Raw genomic sequence first — 11,832 nt, 5'->3', positions numbered from 1 at the left:
GATGTAACTAAACCATTTTTACCATATTAAAATATTAATAGACATTAAAACATCTTCTCCTTAGAGCTATAAAGGCTTATTTCAGTAATACCTAAAGCAATCTACATGGGGCAGAAGTAGGAGAATGTCAGGTCATTAAATGAATCTGCTTTTTAATTTATAGAAACATGGAAAAGCTTCACCTTCATCTCCCTTATGAACAAGGACAAATAGCCTCGGTGACTGGTAGATAGATTTATTATATTTTAGTGTATAAAGTACTGGGATAATTTTTGACAAAGTACAGTGCATGGGTGGGGGGTGGCATATAGGTGATGCAGCAGATAGAGTACCAGGGCCTGGAGTCAGGAAGATCTGAATGCAAATTTTAATGGCCTCAGACACTTACTAGGTGTATGATCCTGGGCAAATCATTTAACCTCTATTTGCCTCAGGTTCTAATCTGTAAAACAGGGACATTGTCCATGAGGTTGAGTCAAACACTATTTTTTTTTTTTTGCGGGGCAATGAGGATTAAGTGACTTGCCTAGGGTCACACAGCTATTGACAAGTGTCTGAGGCTGGATTTGAACTCAGGTCCTCCTGAATCCTGGGCTAGTGCTTCATCCACTGTGCCACCTAGCTGCCCCAGAGTCAGACACTATTGAACAACAACAAAAATGGACTTTGGAATCAGAGGTCCTGAGTTCAAATCCTACTTCCCACATATACAATCTGATTGACCTTAGGCCCTAAAGCTTTATGGGCTTCAGGTTCCTCATGTGTAACTCAGTAGGGATGGATTTTCAGCTCCAAATCTATGATCCTTTGGTCAAGGTTCTAAGTAACTTTACCTCAATTTGTTTTATCAATAAAATAAGGATAATGTCTGTTCTAGCTGCTTCATAGGTTGATTTGTCACAAGACTCTAATAATATAATAGATTTCAAATTACTCATAAAACTATGAAGATCTATAAAAATACAATATAGCATGGATTGGTTTGACTGACTGACTGGTTTTTAGCCCGTCACTTCTTTCTGAGCCTTAAGCCAAGGGGATATTAGATATCCTACAGTATTTTTTTAAAGTTCCATCTCTTGAATCATTCAGGGAGAAAAAGGGCCACTAGAAGGTTATTTTGAAAACACAAACATTAGCCTGTTCCTTTTCTATTAGCAAGAAAATGACCCACACATTAGAGGTAATAGACTGAACATCTACAAAGCTCATAATTTTCTTCCCATAATTTAAAGTGCATGAATTCTGATACCAAGTCACTGTGTTTTGTGAATAATTAAAGATTTCTTCATAAAGCCAAGGGAAATGGGAGGGGTTTTCAAAGCCAAGCTCTGGTTAATTACAGTGTCTGACTTCTTCTTAGAGAAAGGAGCCTCTAGGCTTTTGTTAAGAACCTGTCTCAGCAAAGGCTTTCACATCACAATGACAGGCCACATCATTCTTTCATTTCCTAGGAAGGGGAGTTTATAATCCCACCTACTACAGTCCTGATAACATATTTCTAATGCTAGGAGAGCAACTTTTCCTCTTGGTTAATACCTTTCATACCTTCTCCAAATGTTTTTAAAACCTGTTGAAATGTTCATTAAAAAGTGAGTCCTGGGGGTGGGGGCAAATTGTTAACTTTAAAATTGCATTATCAAATTTCCTTTTAAAATCTTTGCAACAATTCACTTCAGGGAGAAAAAAAAAAGGAATGATTAGAATTTTTCTACTTGGATAAAGTGTTGGTATCCAGATGATCATTATTTACACACACACACACACACACACACACACACACACACACACACACACACACACACGCGCACACACGCGCGCGCACGCGCGCACAACCACCACCACCAAAACACTAACTCTAAGAACAGAAAGGAGCACATAAGCAACACAGTGCTTCCTGGTTGTCCCTATGATCTGGAAAAAGGAAATGAGCAAGGAAAATGGATGACAGAAATCCAGATATAATTTATGATCTAGTAGAATGGGAAACACAGGAATTCCCTTGGGCTAGCAAACTGGGATTCTGTTAGGTCAGTGCTTTGTAGGAAAGGGTAGTACCTACCTACAGGTATTCAATCCTTTTTATATCTAAGCAGTTCTGTACTATCAAAATCCAGAATGTTTCTTGTGGGGTTAGGATAGAAGGAAAGATATAATCCAAATATAGCCAAACCCCTATCATAGCATTCCTCATTGCTGCAAGAATTCATCTGTGCTTTGTATGAAATTGTCTTGAAAAACATGCACAAATGTGTTACCATAACAACTACATACATTTTTTTTAAAAAAGGGCTAATGGAACACTTAACCTTTAACAAAGATGTTCTTCTTTTACCTAGACATCAGCTTTATAAGGTCTATATACAGTTATCTGCCTAGGCAGTTATTTGGCACAGTAGATTATAGAATGTGGGCCTGAGTCAGGAAGACTCAAGTTCAAATTCAGTCTCAGACGCTAGCTATATGACTAAGCAAATTATTTAACCTCTGCCTACCTCAATTTCTTCAACTGTAAAATGAGCATAATAATAGCACCTATATCACAAGCTTATTGTGAAGAACAAAAGATTTAACATTTATAAAGCATTTAGCACAGTGCCTTGTCTATAATATAAATACTAGCTATTATTATCTATAACTAAGGTCCTTAAAGAGTTATTGAGGGAACTGAGGGGTTTAAATGACTTGCCCAGAGTCACAGGGGTTATTTGTCAGAGAAAGGATTTGAACTCAAGTCTTCTTGACTTCAAACTCTTCCCTTTATTCACTACCTCTTCCTGCCTCACAGGAAAGGCTCCAATAGCTATTTTTAAATATCTGAAACACAGGCATGTAGAAGAAGGCTTAGACTGACAAACTATTAAACTTTGTAAGCCTTAAGACACACACACATAATATGTATATATAAAGAACATGTATAAGAAAAAAGTAAATGTGTATATCCATAAAATATATGTATATATTATAAAAGTATTTTCGAAAGTCAAAAGTACTTTTGGGGCAGCTAGGTGGCTCAGTGGATAAAGCACCGGCCCGGAATTCAGGAGTACCTGAGTTCAAATCTGGCCTCAGACACTTGACACTTACTAGCTGTGTGACCCTGGGCAAGTCACTTAACCCTCATTGCCCACCAAAAAAAAAAAACAAACCAAAACAAAACAAAACAAAAAGTACTTTCTAATGTAGAATCTAATGATAAATATGCACATACATGTGTATCTACATAAACATAGGTGTTTATGTATGTGTATATATATATATATATATATATATATATATATATATATATGCATGTATGTTTTTCCTTACCTAATCTGTGATTACATTGGAGTAAGAAGTTGTGGGTGAAGTAGTTCCTTTACCTATACACATCTGTATCTTCTCTACAACTTATAGTCTTCCAGTTTCCTGGAGGTACTGAGGTGAATTAGCGTGTACACAGCCAGAATAAGGCAGATTCAGGACCTGAACCCAGGTCTTCCTAAATCTGAGATCTCTCTCCAATATAGACTGAACCACATACCATTCACCTCTGTATGTAAAGATGAGTTATCCCACAGGTGTCTGTGGAGAAGCATGTGAAAATGTATACATGCCTTAATTCCAATTCAGAATCTTGTAGGGAAAGTAACATGTGTTTCTTGAATAAGGTAGGAAAAAAGAAAAAGAAAACCCTTTACTTTTCAATTACCCTTCAACCTGAATGATAATCACTTAGATGTTGAAGGGTTAGTAACATTTTCTAGACTGGTAGCTTCCAGGGCTGGATAAATGTTTGGATGAATCTTTCATCCCTTCTTAACTAGGCTTTCACCCCTCCCCCTGTCCCCTCTCTATCCCAAAGCTCCTTCAAAAGAGGGAGTTCCCCTCACTTATTCCTTTAGAACTCTATTGGAAAAGGTTTGCCTTTAGTTCCTGCCAGCTTCCCTTTGGAATAGACTAAGTAGCTGCTTAACAAATGGCAGGTTTATGTAGAGGAAATCTCCATGGTTTAAAGTGCTTTTGTTTCCTGTCAATATGTGCCTTTCTTTTTGTTCATTCATAATCATCGTGTAACCCTCATTGAAAGGTGAAAAAACCAAGGCTTTGGGGAGATGGATAATTGAGCAGTCACTTCCACAGAAACCCTCCAGTTCTCGTAGGAAGGGCCTGAGATATGGGAGACTACAGAAGCAAAAGTCCAGAATGGGAATGTGAAATGACAGGACACAGATTTATAGCTGGAAGAGAGCTTTCATACAAACTATCCCACTCCTCCCTTTCAAGGTTTAGGAATCAGTTGCCCAACATCATACAGGTAGTAAATGGCAAAAGACTGATTTGAAGCCAGGTCCTGTGGGTTCAAATCCAACTCTCTTTTATTTTTACTATCCCGTGGGGGATGGGGGAATGATATTGGATTCAGCAAGAAAGAATTCTAAAGTATGATGTGGGAGATCATCAGCATTAGTGAGAGTAGATTTGTACCGATTTAACTAGTCTTGATCAACTACTGCCCCCGTTAAATAAAGATTTGGTTGGCTGAAGATAGCTGGAGAGGTTAGGAGTGTGTCCTCTGAGCAAGGACTGCATGTAATTGTGCCTGAATAGCAGGAGGTTTCATCTAAATATAATACTGGTGGGCTGGATGTAAAATTTGTAAAGCCAAACTTGACATTTCCTTATGGAGGAGTCCAGTTCTTTCTTTGCTGCCCCTAACAGATTATTATCCAGCTTCTATTTGAACATTTTTCAGTGAGAGGGAGTTCATCACTTCAAAAGGCAGGCCATTCATTCCATTTTGGGGTAACTCGAAGCCCTCTATATTGAGGAAAGTTATTTATCTTGTGTTGAAATCTCCCACCTTGTAATTTCATACAACTGGTGCCATCTCTAAACTTTGGCATCAAGCAGATTAAAAACTAAACAAAACAAAAACTAAATCCTCTTTTTTCTACATGACAGCTTTTTCAATATTTAACGATAGCTATCCTATTCTTGAGAGGCAGCATAGGAAAGTAGATAGAGGTCTGACCTGTGACTATTGGCAAGTCAAGTAACAATCATTCATTTCCAGCCAACTCTTAAGACTGGGAATTCTCTACAGTGATGAAGTTATAGCTTTGAACTGAACCAAACCAAACCAAAGGTCTCTAAAATTGAGAATGCTTCCCAGTGGCTTGCCACCAAAGGAGAAAGAATTTTTATCTCTGAGTATGATATTAAAACTTCACGGTACATAAAAAAGACTGGATAATTAGGAAAACCGGATTGGAGTTTCACTGCATTACTAGTTGTCTAATTATAAGCAAGCCAGTTAACATTTCCGTGTTTCAGTTTTCTGATCTCTAAAATGGGGATAGTGCTACTTGCACTAAGCATCTAACACAGTTGATATAAAAGAAAGTGCTTTGTAAATCTAAAAGTACACTATGAATGTGTGCTATTGTTAGTGTTAATTTATTTTATTTATAAGTTCAGTAGTGACCTAAATTGTGGATTCCAATGTGTCAATTTTGCTTCTTGTATTTTATAGGTTGGGACACAATGATGTAGTGCTAGTCACTGTCAAAAGTATTTTATAATGTAGATTATTAAATGGTCTAAGAGTAGATCGGGGAAGGAATCTTGAATGTGAAGAAAGGCAGGGGTATGGGGAATTAAAGAGCTTAAGGTTGTAATAAAATTTTACCTTAAATCAAACTGAAAACACTTTTACTGCTGTTTGGAGAATTCTAATCCTTTCTGTAAGCAGTTTCTGAAAATCTGAGGATAACTTTAAATGTGCTGATTTTTTTGTTGTTCTGATCTGAAGTTAACAATTGAATCTCCAAATATACTTTAAAATAAATATTGGCAACTCACCCATTTGCTTTTTTCGCAGTCTCCCCTTCCCCTTTGTGAATTTATCTATTTTTTCTCTTTCCAAATATAGTTTATTTGTCAGTTTTGTGAATAGCTCATTGCTACATCAAAACTACAGTGATTATTACTTTGAATACTCTAAATGATATCTGCTATTTCTCTCCATCTCCCCACCCCCAGTTAGGCATTAAGGCTTACAGAATTTAGGGTTATTAAGTCATCCAGTTAAACCCTTCATTTTAGAGATGAGTAAACTAAGACAGAGATTTAAAACTTTGCTCAAGGTCACAAAGCTAGTAGGTATCTGAGTCAGAATTCAAACCCAGGTCTTCCTGAGTCAAGGCCAGCAGGATATCCACTACACTGGCCCACTCACAATATTCTCTGAGCTAGAGATTTTCCCAGAAAACACACGCATATATATATGTGTGTATGTATGTATCTCCTCCTGCTGTACCTGTTACCTTTTTTTTTTTTTCCATTTTCCTCCTCTTGGCTATAACAAGTAATTGCATTAATGGCCTCTAATTGGGATCAGGGACACAACATGGTTTTCTTACCACTTAGGGGCATAGATAATCTAAAACATAAATACCATGCATCTGCGTCCCCCTTTCAGTCTGATTTCTTTTATAGCAGTTTAAAGCAGCAAAGAAAATCCAAGGACGCTATTCATTTACACTCCCTCCCCAAACGTAGTTAACGCTGAATCAGTGAATCATAGATTAAAAACCCAAACATCTATATAAGATAGACACATTCGTGCATACATGCATGCATGCATACATATATACATACATACACTGTCCAAAGGGAAAGATTTTAAAACGCGAGTACGTTACTTGTCCGATGTTTTAAAATGTGGTCTCCAGTGTTCATTCTGCTGCTTCTCCTCCTCGTTTTTTTCCTCCAAGAAGCCTAAACCTGTGTTTTGCTGCCACCTTGGCAAACTAAACGGATTTGCAACGGAATTCTGCAGCCAGCCTGCTCGGAGCTCTGAATGCTCCAGTGGGCACTGCTTGGCGATTTGCAAATTTCTAAAGCTTTCTCTTGGCATGGGTCTCTGGGAGAGAATTTAGGATAATATATGAGTGAGCTCCGGGGAAATCGCCGGATCTCTTCCTTTGTCGCCCAGTTTCCGCAAGATCTGCTGAGTTCAAGTCACTGACTTGTTTGAAAAGGCTCCATTTTTTTAAGGGTTTCTCTGTTTTAGTTTTGGGGTAGAAAACCCCGTTTGAAATGTTTGCGTTTTGACCTGAGCATATGTTGAAGGTAACCGTCTTCTGTGTACTTAGGTGTGACCGTGTAATTAGCAGGGCAACATGGGTCACTTCTTTTTCCAAAGTATTCCTCCCCCTTCTTAGCTGATGATTCGCCTTAAAAAATAATGCTAACTTCTCCCGAGTCAAAAAAGTACTTAGTGTACAGTTGTTTTCAAAATGCAAAAACGCGTGATATCCGGAGGCAAGAATCTCTTTGTACTCTTTATTTAAACTGTTTCTGGAGGCGCTGGGGGGAAATGTCACGGATCAAAACCCGGAGTGGAGCTGACCAGTTCCTTCCAGTACTGTGACTCGATTATTCTTGCAGTCATTCCTATTTGTGCTTCTACTTTTGTTTAAAAGTTCCTATGAGCAATCTCTCCTTCTCTCTCCTGCAATATCTGCCCCTTTCTTCAGCCCCTAACTCCCTCTCACTCCCCCCCCCGCTCCCTCTCTCCTCCTCCCCCTCTCCCTCCCCCTCTCCCTCTCTCCATTATATCTCTTATTTTAAGAAAATCCTGGAGTTCTCATCAGATCACTTCGTTTTGAAGCAAGGTTGGCACAGGGTGGGGGAGGGCTGCTCGTATTTTTCATTCTACATAAAGTTTTGCGTGAGCGAAACAATTAACGGGTGAGGGCACACAAAAACCCAGAGTGGTAAGAAATTGCAAAGAAGGACTTTTGGTAGAGATGAGCTTTCGGAGACTTCTGCTAATTACACTCCGTACTCTTACAAAAATGGGACAAAGGACCCTCAGGGAGATACCAAAGATAGGGAAAGGGGAATGCCAAGGCTTCCCTAGCAACTTTTGACAAATCCAATCACAGAAGGTTTAAAGGATCCGGAAGGCTATTTTTTGTTTAGAAGATGCAGCCTAGAACAGAAACTAACTTTTGCAGTTATGCCACTGAGGGTGCATTTAAGGCATTAAGTACCAAGACAAACATTGCAAAATGCACGTGGGCAAAGCATACTTCCACGCCAGCCACCCAGTGTGGTTTCCTCATGTGTTCATGCTTCCCGCTCCATTTCCCTCCCTCGGAGCACAAGGGGTTAAACTAGTTCCCTCCCTAGTCAGAGGGAAGGCCAGGGGGGCGGGAGGAGAAGCAAACTGTCTTAGGCTTGGTACCTTGTAGCTGCAAGTTCGAAATCTGTCATCCTCGCTTTAGAGTTTGGCATCTCCCATTGTCACCAGTGACTAATGATCATAGAGAGATAAGATCGCTCAGCTGGGTTGGGCGGAATCTCAGAGAAAAGACGTTTAACCACTTCAATCGTTCGCTTGCCGGAGCCCTCACTCCAGTGTCAGGGTTAAAGAAAGGAGCCACAAGACCGCAGCAGTTCGCTCGCCTTCCGAGCCTCCAAGCCTGATAAGACATCTGGGACGCGGGTGGCAATTGTCAACAATGGGAAAGGGAGACCTTGGTGGAGATCCTTAAAACAATACCATGCAGCAGGAGCCCAGCTACTACTGTACCAGCTTTTTCTCTTTTCACCTTCCTGACCCGGTGGGATTTGGATGAACTCACTCGGAGATTTCAACTGCAGGTAAAAAGAATTCGGGAAGCTCAGGTGAAGTTGATGAGGGTCAGTCAGCTCTTCAGAGGCATACGCTGCTGCTAGATTTGGGGGGAATTGTTTTCTGAACTGGCTGAGGAGGGAAGCAAACTGCAGGTTTTAACTTTCTGTTTAGGGAGGGAAGTGAAAAAGGGGGGACAAGCTTGCATTACTTTGCAACCTCACCTACATCTAGGTGCAAGTTCGATCCGGCAAATCCACCACCTTAAAGTAGTTTAGCAACTGACGTTTACCGTCTTTGCCCTATATTCTTAAATTGGGGTGTCGGAGCCCTGCGGATTACCAAAGAAACAGCACCCAGTCTCTAGTATGACTCGCTATTACCTTACAGACATCAGTGCTTCTTCCCCCTCTTTCCACATTAATTATTGTTATTATTACTATTCTCTTCGGTTTGTTCTATTACCTCCAGTCTCTACCCCCCCCCTTTTTTTTTCTTCTTCAGGCAATCTGTTTTAGATTATTAGCCCTTTAAGAGGATCCAGCCGTGCCGGTTCTTTCTACTTTGACTTTAGTGATTTCCTAAAATCCTAATGTGATTATCTGGAGAAGTACCACCTCCAACTGGCAGTCTCGACTCTCTGCTAAGAAAGGACCTTAGTCTAGGGCCTCAGTTTGGGGGTTGCTCATGGGGGAGTTGTGCTGAGATCTACTGACTTCATTGTGCAGTGTTCTGGAGGGGAAAAAACAAACAAACAAAAAGACAAAACAGCGCCTGGGTCAGTGTAGCAAGAGAAAAAGGTGAATGGTGGGGAATGGGAGGAAGTGTGAATCTGTCACTGCCTGCTACTTGCCTCCTTCAGCACATACCTAGGCAAACTTCTCCCAGCACCTCCTTCTTTGCTCCTAGATTCTTTGCTCCTGGAGGCAGGGTGGAAAAATCCTTTCTGTGATCGACACGTGTGTGTGTGTGTGTGTGTGTGTGTGTGTGTGTGTGTGTGCGCGTGTGTGTGTGTGTGTGTGTGTGCGCGTGTGTGTGTGTGTGTGTGCGCGCGCGCGCGCGTTTGTTGGGGGAATAATTCATCATCTGGAAGGAAGATCAAGGTCGTGGGGGTAGTTGGGGGGGAAGAAGTTGGGCGGGGAGACGGGGTGATTGGACCGGGCAGGACGTTAACTGCCCCCTTGGGTGCCAAAGAAACTACTCCAAGCGGGAGCGCTTTGAGCTGCCGGGTTCTCAGCAGGGTTTAGCGGCCAGGGTGGCGGCGGCGGCAGCAGCAGCAGCAGCTGCTGCTGCTGCTAATCAAGCTGTTAGATTTTGCTGCTGGTGTTGCTGGAACCTCCCAGCAAGATGGCACTGTCTGTCTGTTCTTCTTGGATCAGAACTTTTAGCTTTCCTTTCGTATTTCTGTATGTGTATTCGGCATTCAACACATTTGCAAAGTTATATATATATATATATATATATATATATATATATATATATATATATATATATTTCCCTTTCCGACCTTGCATAAAGCAAGCTAAAGATGTTGTGGCGTGCGCCTTGCACACACGTGCAGCCATGTATGCGTGTATATAATCGGATTTTGTCCTTTGAGTCAGATCGGACTTTTCTCCAAATTACATTAGTATTTACACACACACACACACACACACACACACACACACACATATGTATTCTGTAGAGACCATCCGAATGCGAAGGGGACGGGGGCGGGGGGGGGGGGGAGAGAAACGATTGGCAAAAGGACTGCACAGTGACTCAAGCTTTGATCTGTGATTAAGATTGGCCTTTTCCTCATCAAGAATAAGACTACTTATTCTTCCCTAGAATCTGATCACATCTTTCGGTTTCCTTCTCAGAGAGTTTCCAACTCCAATGTGCTGACTTCTAACGCAGACCAACCAGCGATTGCTTCTTTAGGAAGTCTGGGTTGTAGAATGAGAGCGCTCTCCCTCTTCTGTTCAGAATCAGCCTGTCTCTTGACTTGTTAAAACATGACAGGAACTTACTGTAGGCAGAGAGACCCGCGATGAAACCAGAGTCGAAAATCAAGAATATCGGTGTTGTTGGGTTTTTTTTTTTTAGTCCTATGGTTTTTGCTTCCTCAAGACATCACTTTTCGGTCTACAAAACAATAAAAAAAGGGATTTGGCCATATAAAACTCCTGATTTCTTTGGAATCTGATCTTTAAGCCCTTGTTTGGGAATCTGCGTGCCCACCACAGTCTATGATCAAATTAAGTGGTCCTTCTTCATGAAGGAAGAATGAGGAGGAGGGAAGCTGGGGGGGGGGGGGGAGAGAACAGTGTAGCTGAAAGGATGGAATCTTACAAAATAATCGTAAATATTAGGTCATTTTTCCTATTACAATTCATTGAAGAAGGTGTTGCGATATTGGAGAAATGGCTAGTGGAGGGATGAAAGGGGGGTGGGAATCACATACCAAAGTTGTCTCTATTTGAAATAACGCCATCTTTGTAGAAAGGTTTGATATTCTTTCTAATGTCACGTTTTGGACACCTCTCAAGAGTTTCTAAGTAATAAATCCTTCTCATTGGTAACATCGAAGTGTCCAGGTTGAGAAAAGTGACCTTCAGGGATCTGACAGTAGCTTTTATTACTGGGGGATGGGAGGGTGTGGGGAAGAGGAGAAAAATTAAAAAAAAAAATGTATATGCCATCTACTTTTGTAGAGCTGGGCGCTTTATCAGCTAGGTTGGCAAGCACAACCCTCCTCTTTACCTTCCTTCAGGGAAGGATAGGGTTAAAAAACCTTATTCTGACTTTGCCTCTTGGAAAGCCTTGGGTTGCAGCCCTGCCTTCCAAGCATTCTTTAAATGTGGGAGGGCCTCCAGGAGGGAGAGGGAGAGAGAGAGAAAGAGGGAGAGGGATAGAGGAGGGAGAGGTAGAGAGCAAGCCAGAGAGGAGCGAGATGGCTATCAGCTGAATTCATTACTGTAAACATCTCCCAGGGGTGTCAGGCTTGGGGGGGCAGGGGGGAGAGGCACGACTTACATTAGTGGGGAATAGTCAGATCTGAGGCATCGTTACTGCTAAGATCAGCCTCGCAATCACCGTCAGAAGAAGGCGCAAGACTTGGAGCGAGACACACACGCGCGCGTGCACACACTCACACACACACACGCTCCCGCTCCCACATACGTGTGTAGGGTATCTGGAGACTTGTCCGAGTCCTGGGT

General features: G+C 41.3%; 1 protein-coding gene across 3 annotated transcripts in view; it reads left to right on the top strand.

Annotated features, from left to right (window-relative positions):
* Window positions 1-8,198: 8,198 nt before the first annotated feature.
* FLRT2 (fibronectin leucine rich transmembrane protein 2) overlaps window positions 8,199-11,832 on the top strand; it is a 127,993-nt gene continuing 124,359 nt past the window's right edge. For 2 of the 3 annotated variants that reach the window (XM_043986492.1, XM_043986495.1), the window contains exon 1: window positions 8,199-8,655. The gene's annotated coding sequence lies outside the window, so the exon portion shown is untranslated. Of the gene's footprint in view, window positions 8,680-11,832 lie in introns of all 3 variants that reach the window. The other variant, XM_043986496.1, reaches the window with a different exon arrangement.

Source organism: Dromiciops gliroides, chromosome 2 (genome assembly GCF_019393635.1).
Source record: "Dromiciops gliroides isolate mDroGli1 chromosome 2, mDroGli1.pri, whole genome shotgun sequence".
NCBI lineage: Eukaryota > Metazoa > Chordata > Mammalia > Microbiotheria > Microbiotheriidae > Dromiciops > Dromiciops gliroides.
This window is presented reverse-complemented; position numbering and strand designations above follow the sequence as displayed.